Below are 13,967 nucleotides of genomic sequence, written 5' to 3' on the forward strand. Positions count from 1 at the left end.
CACTCTTATGAAGAGGAAGCACCAAGGTCAATGGCCCAATCACATGGTGCAGAAGATAGTGCCTTATTTATATAATTTAGTGGAGTAGCCATAAGTAATTTTAATAAGATTATTGTGAATGTGTCATTTGCATAAGTATAAATAATTTGTTGATTGCGGTTGTTCTTAAGAAAAATAGACATTCAAAACTAAACACCCTAAAGCATAATTTTAATGGCATTTCCCTAGAGCCTATACTGCATTCTGTCCCAATTTCTATTCTGAATATGGTAGAGTCCATATTGAGTCCAGGTCCAGGACCAAGCCAAAAAGCAGAGGACATCCAACTTTAAATGAAAAAAATACTGACTCCATAAATTTGTATATCATTTTTTAAGAAAGATATGTTTAATAGGAAAGCCATGATTCCTCACATAAAGTCCAGATTTTGTTTAAGAGCTAAAGGTAGAGTATAGGAAAAAAAAATAATAGCTGTGCTTCTTTATTGAAATGCTGGTAGTTTTAAATTTTTGACATGAATAATTGGATATGTCATATGTGAACCTACCAAGGAATAAAATAGAGGTCATAAAATGTAAAGACATGATAGGACATATTTATAACCTCATAAAACAAACTGGCATTTTTAATATCTTAAGCTGGCCACTTTACTGTATTTGTATATGGGTCCTCACTAAAAAGTCCTGTCCCTGATTTGAACATATCACATATGAGAGGTAAAAAGCGCAAGGTAGATGGGATATACAAATGTCATTCTGTTTATAATCCTCATTTTTTTAGGTTGGTGACATTCTGTTATATAACCAAGGTGATGATATATCTTTATAATAATCTGTAGAGTCCTACAGAACTTTTCCAACAACATTTAGATTCTAACATATTATTTTTAATGCAATCTCAGCAGATGGAAATTAACAAAAGTTAGTGTGATGTTATAAACATAAAGAAAAACATGTATCCTTTTTTCAAACTCATTTTAATGTATTTTTTACAGAGAATAGTTTTCTTTAAGAGCATTAATATAATTCAGTGTTTGTGAGGTATTATGGGAGGAGGTGTGAGTAGCCATCAAGGTGGCAGTAAAATGCAGTGAGCCCTAATATATAATATAATACATAATTCATTGTAATAACGGTGAAGAACACACATTGGGTAACATATTTTAATGGGCTAGTAAGTGAATGATGAAGAAAAGAGAGAACTTCAAGGTAGAAGCTGTAGAATAAATGAAGTGAGGGTAAGAAGACAGATTCTTAAAATATTTTTTTAAATCTGCTACATCAAACCATTCCCATGAAATTTAATTCTTTCTGACCAAATGGACGATCGACATGTCATTAACTAGTTAGTTACATATCAAACATGAGGTTCTTTTACAAGTTATGTCTCTTTTAATTCAGCTATTATTTAGATATTTCAGACAGAAACAATAAGTTGCCTTAAGTTGTTTAGAAAACTAAGGTGCAAATAGAAAATATTTACTATTCCTACTATTAAAACATCTGCTTCTGTTCACCTAATCTGAGACAGACCAGATTGATTTGCTTACACATTCCTGGCTGCTTTTATTAAGTTCTTTCTATTCTGAATTTTGCTCTCCATATTAGCTACAATATAAAAGAAATTAAAATGGATATATTTTGTTTAAAGATATCAGAGGAGCTAAATTATTTCCATAATGAAGAACGGATCTAAACACAATCACTTAATCATACAACTTAAAGGTTATTACAAGGTCCTGTGTGACCTTGAATACTTATTTTTCCAGCAGTTTGTTATTTTATATGTTTTTTTTTATGTGGACTAAAATTCCTACAATTAGAATAACTCCTTTTGGATGTAGAACAAAGAAAAGGCTTTATTGTGGTTTTTATACAGTATTTTTATGATATTTAGAAGATAACTGTTAAAAGTGTGCTCTGGTAGAATGGGCTTAAGAAAGATGGGAGGAAGAGTGCTTATGTAAAAGTAGCCTTCTCAGGCATGCTTCTCATTTCATTAGCATGGATTAATTTATTAAATTAACTGGTTGCTTATTAATTTATTAAATTAACCAATGCCTGCCCTAAGAATAAGTGGTAGAAAAGCCACTAAGTGTAAATGTGGGCTTTACAAGTGTGTCAGAAACAAAGGCAAAACCCTTAGAAGCATAGACTATTGTCAGGTGGATTTCCATGGAGTGCCATCCCAGAGAAGCCTTAAGGAAGCATGAAGGTGTCAGAGAAAACAGATCCAGAGTTTGAGATGGCCATGGAAATACTCATGTTATAGCATACAAAAGATTCATTTCATTCCTCCACCTTTTCTCCTTCTCTTTCTGCCATGAATAACATGTATGAAATTACTTTATTATTTTTTTAAGTTAATTTATTTATTTTGAGAGAGAGAGAGAGAACGGGAGAGCAGGAGGGGCAAAGAGAGAGGGAGAAAGAGAATCCAAACAGGCTCCGTACTGTCAGTGCAGAGCCCAATTCAGGGTTCTAACTCACGAACCATGAGGTCATGACCTGAGCCGAAATCAAGAGTTAGTCACTAAATGGACTGAGCCACCCATGCACCCCTGTATGAAATTACTTTTAATCATGTAACAAATATATTTATAAATACTGCACATGGACCTCCTACAAATCAGGTGTAGAAAAGATATGTCATTTCCTTGTTTTCTAGAAGTCAAGATAATTTGGAGTTGACTCTTTCTCCTAAGTGTAGCTAGAAATTCTACCTTAGTCATTCTTAGTGCATCCCTTCCCTTGAATTGCAGTGAGGTTCCAGGACCTTATTCAGCCACAGTAATCAGGAGCCTTTTCTAGTCACTGGTTATCAGCCTACTGCTGGGATGCTCAATATCCCAGCTCTGTGGTGATATATGTTACTTTGGTGTCATTCATAGAATATTTTTGGACAAAGAGTGAGCCTTGGGCCTATGACCCAATCTTCCACATCAGCCATGAGACCATATCTGGGATGTGGCCACCTTCTCCAGGCACTGCAATGGAGTGGTATGAAATTCTTTCCTTCTCACAGAGCCTGATAAGCATCTCTACCCCTCTCACTCTTTCTCATTTTCCTTAGAAGCTTTCCAGCAACTTCTTCCCTTCAGAGATACTAGCTTGAGTTAAAATTTTACAATGGATAACAAAAACATTGCTTTTCGGCCTTTTGGCTAAGATCAAGTGTAGTTTCTCTTCTTATCAGTTTACAATGGATAACAAATACCTTTGACTCCAGGTAGTTTCTGCTTTCTGTCCAGCCAACATTGTAGAGGCAAGGAATTACAAAAGTTCTCTCCCTGATTAAACTGAGGTATAAGGGGGAAAATACCAGGAATATAAATGTTAATTGATATTTCAATAAATTATATGTCATAGAGGAATAGCTTCATGCTTTGATATCACCAGGCACACTGGTGATAAAGAAAAATTCATTCCAAAATATAATTTTAAACAAATACCTAGTTGCTATATCCTGACAAAAAATTTAGTCTGATTTGTAAATAATTCATGTAACTATTTTACATACATTGAAAGTAAATTACATTTAAGACATTATATTATATATGTTTTATTTATTAAAAATCATAAAATTATACAAATTCAACAATGTCAGGAAAATCTGGAATGTATAGTCACTGTACTCAGTATAAAGAGATATTGAAAAAAGACAGCTATATTTTAGCCATTGAATCAGAGGCACTTAAAATGAAAGTCAAGTAATGAGGAGACTCTCCTTCCAGCTATTCCCAAGCTATTTGCCCCCCCCTTTTTTTTTTTTTTTGCTTTTATGTATTTTATATTCTTGTTTGGTGGGTAGAAACCTCTGGGGTCTGGAAAAGGATAACATCCTTAGGCCATTAGGTAAACAGAAAAATTGGACTGATTGAGAAAAATGATCTCTATTTAAATTGTGTTTACCATTTCCAGTATTTTCATTTCTAGAGAAGATATTAATAAAGAAACGTATCCTGACTTAGGAAGTTCAATCTGGGTTTAATTGTATTCCTTCTAGAGTTTCACATAACTTCTGCCAATAATCCCCATCTTTCACTCTTGCTTTCACTTGTTATAGAATTTATTAAAGAATAAGAAGAGGAGAAAATCGTAAGATACACCAGGGACTTGAATGAGAGTGTACAGATGGTTCCATACCATTCACTTTTAGAAAATGAAAATGACTCTGTGTGAAGTATCACCATAAGAGGTTGTGGGGGTTTTTTGTGTGTGTGTTTTTTTTCCAACTCAGAAGGGTTAGGCATACATAGCAGAGAGACTAATGGGGAGCTGAATTTCCAAAAATAAACTTCTCATTTCACCATTTCATATCAAGCCACTCTGAAAAGAAGCTGGTAGCAGCAATAGGATAAAGTTTCAAGGGGCATTGAACATGTGGCACAGCTAATGTCCCCTGATTGGCTTACAATATGTCACCATATTGTCTTTACCTATGGTTCCATCCTCATTCAAAAATTTAAAAGTGATCATTTTTACTGACATTTTACTTTCACAGTGGAAAAATGGGGCCCTTAGATTGATACCATCAAGGATGGTGACAAAGAATTCATTAATTTAATACTTTTAAGAAGCTTTTGTTCCTAAGGGTAAGCTTGTGAATTAAGATCAGAAGTTTAAGCCTAATTAAATTCTACTTTTCATGAGAAAAATAAAAACTAAAATACCGTCAGTTTCTATGGGTTTTCAGGTAGAAATAATTCTTATATCATTTGTGTTGATATACAATTCTTTTTTTTCCTAAGGTAATTGAAATCCTCATAAGTGTAGTAAGTTCATTTTTAAACAACATAATCAGTATTTTTGGGTGAAAGGGAAGGATATTGGACTAAGATTAAGTATTGGGAAGTAGTGGTATCTCCTCACAGTTCGTGCACATCTTCAGTTTCATTAATAATTAGAAATATTTATTGAGTACCTCCTCTGGTTATTGCTATCAGACAATAAACATGCCAGATAAGGCCAGAGTCTTCATGGGGTATATAACTTTAGGCAGGACTGATGGGAGGGAGAGATTTCAAGAACATGAATAAGCAATCAACCTAATTTCACCTAGTGATTGGTGCTATGAAGGAAATAGGATGATGTGACAGATGGGTGTTCTGTGTCCGTTCATCTTTCACCCATTTATGGTCACAAGACACCAAGCTTTGAATGAAAGCTCTGAGCGTAAGGAAACAGCTGGATTAAATCTCTTTTCTCAAACATCCAATCCTTGGATAATCTAAGGTTTTTTCCTCTCATTTCAGCCCTTCTTTGTCTACTTTCTGTTTTTCTTGCTGGGATTCCTACTCTCCTAGAGTAAAGCTTCTGTGTCTAGAAGTCTTGCCTTTTGCCACTAACTTTTCTCATTACTGATATCTGGTTTCTGACACAAATCTCTTCTAAGACCTGTTGTCCTGGAAAACAGGTATAAGATTCAAATGTATTAGTGTGGTTACTTGTGATTATATTATATTAAAATATTTTGTATCCATTAATCTATCCATGGACACAGGTTTCTTCCACATCTCCCTGATTGCAAATAATGCTGTAATAAACATAGGGGTGCATATATCTTTGTGAATTAGTGTTTTTTTTGGAGGGGAAATACCCAGTAGTGGGATTACTGGATCATATAGTACTTCTATTTTTAATATTTTGAGGAACCTCTATACTGTTTCCTATGGTGGTTTTGCCAATTTACATTCCCACCAACAATACACTAGGCTTCTCTTTTCTCCACATTTCTTTCCAACACTTGTTACTTACTATCTTTTTGGTACCAGCATTCTGATTAGTGCAAGGTGATATCTCATTGTGGTTTTGATTTGCATTCCCTGATGATTAGTGCTGATGAGCATTTTTTTCATGTGCCTGTTGGGTATCTGTATGTCATCTTTACAAAAGTCTATTTAGGTCCTCTGCCCATTTTTTAATCAAATTATTTGGTTTTTTGGTGTTGAGTTGTATTAAGTTCTTTATATATTTTGGATATGAACTCCTTATCAGATATATCATTTGTAAATGATCTTTTCCCATTTATTAGGTTGCCTTTTTCTTTTATTGATAGTTCCTTCACTGTGCAAAAGCTTTTTATTTTGGTGTAGTCCCAATAGTATATTTTTGCTTTTGTTTTATCTACAAATATGTTGCTAAAGCTGATGTCCTAGAGATTACTGCTTATGCTAAACACACACACACACACACACACACACACACACACACACACACACACACTGGGAAATTACTCAACCATAAAAAAATTAATGTGATCAGGGTGCCTGGGTGGCTCAGTGGGTTAAGCATCAACTTCGGCTCAGGTCATGATCTCACAGTTCGTGAGTTCAAGCCCCACATTGGGCTCTGTGCTGACAGCTCCAAGCTTAGACCTGCTTCGGATTCTGTGTCTCCCTCTCTCTCTGCCGCTCACCTGCTCTCACTCTGTGTCTCTCTCAAAAATAAACATTTTTTTAAAAAGCTTAAAAAATGAGATTTTTGCATTTGCAACAACATGGCACAGCATGGATGGACCTAGAAGATACTATGCTAAGTGAAATAATTCAAACAGAGAATGAGAAATACCATATGATTTTGCTTATATGTGGAATCTAAAGTACAAAATAAATGAACAAACAAAAAATAGAAATGGACTCATAAATACAGAGAACAAACATGGTTGGTAGTGAGGAAGGTATAAGGGATGGACAAAATAGGTAAAGGAGATTACGAGGTACAGACTTTCAGTTATAAAATAAATAAGTTGTAGAGATGAAAAGTGCAGCACAGGAAATATAATCGGTAATATTGTAATAATGTCTAGTGACATGATGACAACATTTATTGTGCTGAGCACTGAGTAATGTACAGAATTTTCAAATCTCTATGTTGTACACTTGAAACAAATATAACATGGTACATCAACTATACTTTGTTTATATATATATAAGTAGTGAGAAGTTAAACAGATGATTTCAGAAGTGGTTTTTGGATTTCAAGTATTTAATGTTACATCTGTTGATCAGCTTATAGTTAACAGTGAGTCACTTGCAATCATCTTTGAAGCTAATTTATTTCCCTTTTTGTTTAAATTATTCTTAAAGATACACCTCAAAACAACTCTCCTGACCATTTTTGAATATAAAAAAGACATTTAATACTTTTAAGTCATAGAATTTGTAGAGCAAAAGTTCTTTAAAAAACTGACCTAACTACAGAAAATACAAAAGCAGCACCATATGATTGAAGTGTATAAGCTTTCACTCTTTCTTATTCAGGTCTGAGTCTCAGGCACACGAGAGATTGGCTTCCCTCATTCCGCCTCATAAGACATAGGTTCTAAAGCAGAAGTAATTATTTTACTTAGTCTGTTAACTTTGAGAATCCCAGACCATGAGTGTCAACTCAGTAATGGGACATTTTATTTCTAATTTTTTCTGTCCTTTGTAATACTATTCACGGGCAAAATTTGAATCAGTTTAGATTGGGTAGTAGGTACCAAATGACCTAGAAGGTATGGATGGCAGGGAACAAACCTGTGCCCTGAAAGTAAAGGGAGAGTTCAGGTATTTACTGAAGAAGTAGTTTATTACTGCATCCGTAAGAACAGCGGCACTGGGGCACCTGGGTGGCTCAGTCGGTTGAACATTCGACTCTTGACTTCGGCTCAGGTGATGATCTCACAATTCATGGGAATGAGCCCCACATCAGGTTCTGCAATGACAGTGTCAAGGCTGCTTGGGAGTCTCTCTCCTCTCTCTCCCTGCCCCTCACCCTGCTCACATTTGCACATGCACTTTCAATCTCTCTTTCTCAAATAAATTAAATTTAAAAATTAAGTAAATAAATAAAAAGAACTTCGGCAGTTATATTCATTCTCATGTTCATTCTTACTCTTATGAGTATCATGTGCTGGATTAAAACATAAACAAAAGACAAAACAAAATAAATAAAATAAGAAATGCCAAGGAAACTCAGTACAGACAATCAGATGATAACTGGGATTTTAAAGAAAACTTTAGGGACGCCTGGGTGGCTCAGTCCTGCGTTGGGCTCTGTGCTGACAGCTCAGGGCCTGGAGCCTGCTTCGGATTCTGTGTCTCCCTCTCTCCCTGCTCCTCCCTTGCTCACACTCTGTCTCTCAAAAATAAATAAAGATTAAAAAAATTTTAAAGAAATGTTTAAGTAATTCATATATATTTGAAAGGAAAACTCTGGCTAAACCAAGGATCATCACATCAGGCAATCAGGCAGTGTGTGTGTGTGTGTGTGTGTGTGTGTGTGTGTGTGTGTGTATTTATTTATTATTCATTTTTGAGAGTGAGACAAAGTGCAAGTGGGGGAGGGGCAGAGAGAGAGGGAGACACAGAATCCGAAGTGGGATCCAGGCTCTGAGCTGTCAGCACAGAGCCCGATGCTGGACTTGAACTCATGAACCACAAGATCATGACCTGAGCTAAAGTTAGACACTTAACCAACTGAGCCACCCAGGCACCCAAGCAGTGTGTGTTTATAAACCTACTTTCAGAAAAACGTAGGCTCTGGTGTGTAGCATTTGCCAATTTCCATGGTATAAATACTACCACCATGACCAATTTCAAATGACCCAAATGAAATCACTGAATGTGGAATTAGGAAAATATATAAACCACTATCTTATAAAGCAACATAAGTCAACTGCAATGGGCCACTGTATCAGACCACATAACTTTTGTTTTATGTGTTTCTAATGTTTCTAATTCATAAAAGTTGATTTATTTGGTACTGTGGAGTATGGGTTAATACAAATTAATTTTATAGGCAATAAACATTTCACCTTTATTGAAACACTTTAAATAGCACTGAAACATTTTAAATAGTAACTATTTCTTAATGAAAATCCTCCTAAAATGAATGTTGCATTTTTCTACCTGCAAAGCAAAATTTCATCACTGGCTGATAACCCAAAGCCCTCACTTGACATTACGATAGGCAGTGTGGAAGATTGTGTAGATAGTGGTTAAAAGTACATGGTATTAAGCCAACTGTTTGGGAAGAATAATCCTACCTCCATCACTAAGTACATGTGTGATATTGAGCAAGTTATCTAGACTTTGTATACTTTGGTTTCCTTATCTTCAAACTGGATAAATTATAAGTGTAGTTGGTTCTTCTTATTCAAGATTGTTATATTTTATAAAATCACCAAAAACACTGGATTAGTGAATATGGAAACATTGTGCCCAGGAGAAATACAGGGTTAGTTTCCTGCAAGTTAATTTGTCAATTAATCAATATTTAACCTGGTTTTGTGTGTGTTTCTGTTTAAAGATGCATTATTTAATATGTGTTGATTCATTCACACTGAAATTATAGTCAAAAAGCACTATTTGCTGACATATGAACAAAGTTTGTCTAACCATTTTCTGCATAAGTGATATTACAGCTTTCACGCACTTACAGACACCAGACAACACTGTACTGGGGAGGCACTTTAAACAGCAAAGCCACAAAAATCACCACAAAAAAGCACAAAACTGTGAAAAAAAAAAATAAAACCACGGAACTAAGTAGACCTCAAAAGGACACTGCTTACAGTAGGAGAGCTGGAACAAGAAGGCAGAGTTTTACTTAGCTTGACCTCAGCGTGCAATGTCACATCCTGTGACTTGAAATTTTTTGCCACTCTGTGCATGTCTATATCTATGAATGTCTACGAAAGCATTGATTTGGGTGTTATAAATACATGTTAGTGAGTAGACAGTTCACAAATCCAGAATCTGTGAATAGATAGGGCCAATGGTATTCACAGTGCTGTTTACACATGCAAAATGCTTAGGATAGTTAGCACTCAACAGGTGTGTTTAAACTACAATTTTAAATGTAGGGGCTGTTGGAATATACAGAATTATTTGCTTTTGCCTTTATTAATTTGCCCCAAGATGTCATTTCAATATTTGGTCTTTTTATTTTAGTTTTTCCATTATCCAGTTTACTGGTATAAACTGCCAAGCATCTACTTTTTCTCACTGTTACCAGTTGTGCCCTCCAGCCTCTTAACCCTCTCCCTTTGCAAAACCCTGCTTTTTGCAAAAACAGGTCAGTTGACTGATCAGAAAATCTGAGTGAGGACTTGAGAGTACTCTGAGTGAATCCCAGCTCTACTATAGTTATTTAATTTATTCACCTTTTGCTTCTATTCCCTAAATCCTGGCTGTATTCCAAATATTTTGAGCTTACCAAGAATCTGCCCTATGTTTACACATACGGAGTGGAATTTTATTACTATTTGGGGGTGAGGCTCAGATTGTATGTTTATTGCCAAGGGTTTTGGCCAAGAAATTTTATAGTTTCGAAGCTGTGGCCTATTCATGAGCCTTCCTGGGTGAGATACTCAAACTACATGATAGTTTGTTATGTCATGATAGGTTATGGTGAACTTTAAGATAGGGCTTATGGGGGCGCCTGGGTGGCGCAGTCGGTTAAGCGTCCGACTTCAGCCAGGTCACGATCTCGCGGTCCGTGAGTTCGAGCCCCGCGTCAGGCTCTGGGCTGATGGCTCGGAGCCTGGAGCCTGTTTCCGATTCTGTGTCTCCCTCTCTCTCTGCCCCTCCCCCGTTCATGCTCTGTCTCTCTCTGTCCCAAAAATAAATTAAAAAAAAAAAAAAAAGTTGGGAAAAAAAAAAAAAAAAGATAGGGCTTTATGGAAGACTCCCTGATAGATTTTGTTTAAAAATCACTCTCTCTACTAAATGTTCAACTGAATTCCATGGTCACAAGGAAACTATTGCATGATGGATTTTATATAATTTACAGTAATATAAAACAAAAGGCTCTTATTATTAAAGTGTTGTTAACTTTTGAAGTCAAATTTTGGATGTCACTTGAGGATTTCGCCTTGCTGAGATGCTAATTCTGGTGGGTCTTAAAATAGCTTATGTATAAACTTTTAAAAATAAACCAGGGTGGGGAGGAATCCCTCAGTGAACTGGATGCTATGAATTACAGTATGAGGATTTAAATAGGTTTCACTAATGTTCATGTTGGATTCTTAGATTTAGGTACTTCACAAAGAATTATTGGCTAAGCCTAGTGATAAATTTTATTATTGCAGGTTGACTCAATTATATAAACACTATTTAAAATCCAGGTATTACTAAGTATTAATAAGGCAATGAATGCTAATCCTCTTTTTCAAAACAAGAATAGACTTTTTTTTTAGCTTTTATCTTCAGAGATATATATTGTGCTGCTTTTTTGTAAATGTTCCATGCTTGTCTTAATATTTTGTTGATCTGTAAATTCATACAAGCTTGAAGTTTTAAAGGTGCAATTGTATATTCAATATTAATAGTGTTAAAACAAACACACCAAAGAAAATAAAACTCCTAAAATTTAATGCCTCATGAAGAGAAACTATGTTAAAATGTTGTCATCTTGTATGTTAGCATATGTATGGGAAATACGTTTTAAGTGAAAATGTATCTGCTCTAGAAGAGTAGATAACTTTGTTTTATAATGAGCTGAAAATTCAGAAAAATATTCATCATTCACTTACCAGAATAATAAATTAAATCAAGGGAAAAGAGGAAATAAAGGAAAAGCAGGAGGTGAGTTAATAAAGAGCCATTGCTTATGAACTAACTTCTTCCTACAAAAATGTTAGGAAAACAGCCGACAGGGCAACAGAGAGAAAATTGCATCAGGCTTCAGTGTTTATGTTTTTGATGGAAGTGTACAAATCATTTCCATCCCTTGTGGTGCTGTCATGCTCCATCACTTTAGTCCATTTTCACCTTGCAAAGAAATTTTGAATGGAACTCCCTGCTCTGGCAGCTAATTAATCTCTCACAAGCCTGCTCTTGCAGCCTGTCTGCCTGGAATGCCCCACACCTTAAACCAGTGGCTCGTGAGCAGATTTCTTTCCCCCTTCAGCAGTTCTTTCTTCTGTTAAGCTATGTGAAGACCCAGCTTTTCCTTTTCACTTGGGAAACTATGTGAGCTATATCATTGAGAAATTGCTCCCTCTATCCCAACACCATATATGAATAGACTCCTAAATAAATGAATTGGGTTTTAATGAACAACAAAGGCTGAATATAAATTCTAGACATGCACAGTATTTTACCTATAGTGTGTATATGCAAGGACACATATTAGAACAATACATTTTCTGTGTACGTATATTTGTTATATCTTTGTTAGGATGAACCAGATATAATCATATTTGTAATACTGTTGCATTTGCTTTTAAAAATACTACCAAATTTTGGAATAGACTTTTTAGTTTAATGGAAAATTATATCTGTTAAAAGATACTTTTAAATTAAAAGCATAATTCTTTGTAAGTTGAAATGCTTCAATTAAAAATATCATATTCAGAATTTTTCTCTTTAGTAAATAGTCTTCTAAAAAGTTACAACTAATGAACTACTTACAAACAATAATCTTAATTTTGTCACAGATATAAATCTATTCACTAACATTTGATAGGTTAGAAATATTAATCATTGTTTTATATATTGTTCATGCTGTTTCTTTCTTATGCATTCATCTGTATCGATTGTGTTTTCTCTCACTTGTATTGTGTTCATTAAATCTCTTGTGGATTTTTATTTTTTATGTTTTCTTTCCTGTTTACTTCCTTTTAATTAAACATGAAAGACCTCCCAGGAGCTATGTAAATACATACCTTTAGAAAGGAAAAGATGTATATGCTAATGGTATAACTATTTTTTAAATGTTTATTTATTTTAAGAGAGAGCGGGGGGAGGGGGGAGAGGCAGAGAGAAGGAGAATCTTAAGCAGGCTCTCTGCTCAGTGTGGTGCCCCAATGGTATAGCTATTTTAAATATTAAAGATTCTCTGTCCATCTATGAAGATGCATGTACTTGATCCATGCTTATATGAGAAACATACTTGATAAGAGAATAGGATCACTATAAATATTCAGTTATTCACAGCAATATATATTCTAGAATATTTACAATGCCATAAATATCAGGGGAGTGAAGGTAGAGGGAAAAAGTATTCTGGCAAGCCATATTTATTTTTAGTTGTTTAGTTGAGGTAATATATCCATCCAGTGCAATGAACAGTTATTAACCGTTCAATTAGATGAGTTTTAACAAATGTATATAACTTTGAAACTAATGCAGATATAGACGATTTCTGTGACCACAGAAAGTTTCCTTGTATCTTTATTTAATCAGTGCCTACTCCCTCTAGCAAATACTGTTCTGGTTTCTATAACCACATATTATCTGTTCTTCTTTTTTTTATCTTTTTCTTTTCAAGTTTTTGTTTAAATCTAAATTCATTTAAATTCTAGTTAGTTAAATATGGTAAAATTGGTTTCAGGTGTAAAATTTAGTGATTCATTACTTACATATACACCCAGTACTCATCACAATAAGTGTCCTCCTTAATACCCATCAACAATGTAGCCCATCCGCCACCCACTTCCCTCCGTTAATCAACCCTCAGTTTGTTCTCTATAGTTAAGAATCTCTTATGGCTGTCTCTCTCTCTCTCTCTTTTTTTCCCTGTCCCCTGTGTTCCTCTGTTTTGTTTCTTAAATTCCATATATGAGTGAAATCATATGGTATTTGTTTTTCTCTGACTTATTTTGCTTAACATAATACATTCTAGATCTATGCACATCATTGCAAATGGCAAGATTTCATCCTTTTTGATGACTGAGTAATGTGTGTACAGGTACATGTACTGGGTAATGTATGTACATACATACATACATACACACACACATATATACACCACATCTTCTTTCTCCATTCATCAGTTGATCGACATTTGGGCTCTTTCCATAATTTGGCTCTTGTTGAAATGCTGCTGTAAACATCGGGGTGCATGTGCCCCTTCAAATCAGTATTTTCATGTCCTTTGGGAAAATACCTAGTAATGCAATTTCTGGGTCATCAGATAGTTCTATTTTTAACTTTTTTGAGGAATCACTATACTGTTTTCCAGAGTGGCTGTACCAGT

The 13,967-nt window shown here is 34.9% G+C and overlaps 1 protein-coding gene and 1 pseudogene across 2 annotated transcripts in view; both read left to right on the plus strand.

Annotated features, from left to right (window-relative positions):
* SPAG16 (sperm associated antigen 16) overlaps positions 1-13,967 on the plus strand; it is a 1,016,770-nt gene that overhangs the window by 597,482 nt on the left and 405,321 nt on the right. The window lies entirely within an intron of this gene.
* Positions 3,144-3,237, plus strand: LOC122228864 (annotated as a pseudogene).

The sequence above is a fragment of the Panthera leo genome, chromosome C1, assembly GCF_018350215.1.
Source record: "Panthera leo isolate Ple1 chromosome C1, P.leo_Ple1_pat1.1, whole genome shotgun sequence".
In the NCBI taxonomy this organism is placed as follows: Eukaryota; Metazoa; Chordata; class Mammalia; order Carnivora; family Felidae; genus Panthera; species Panthera leo.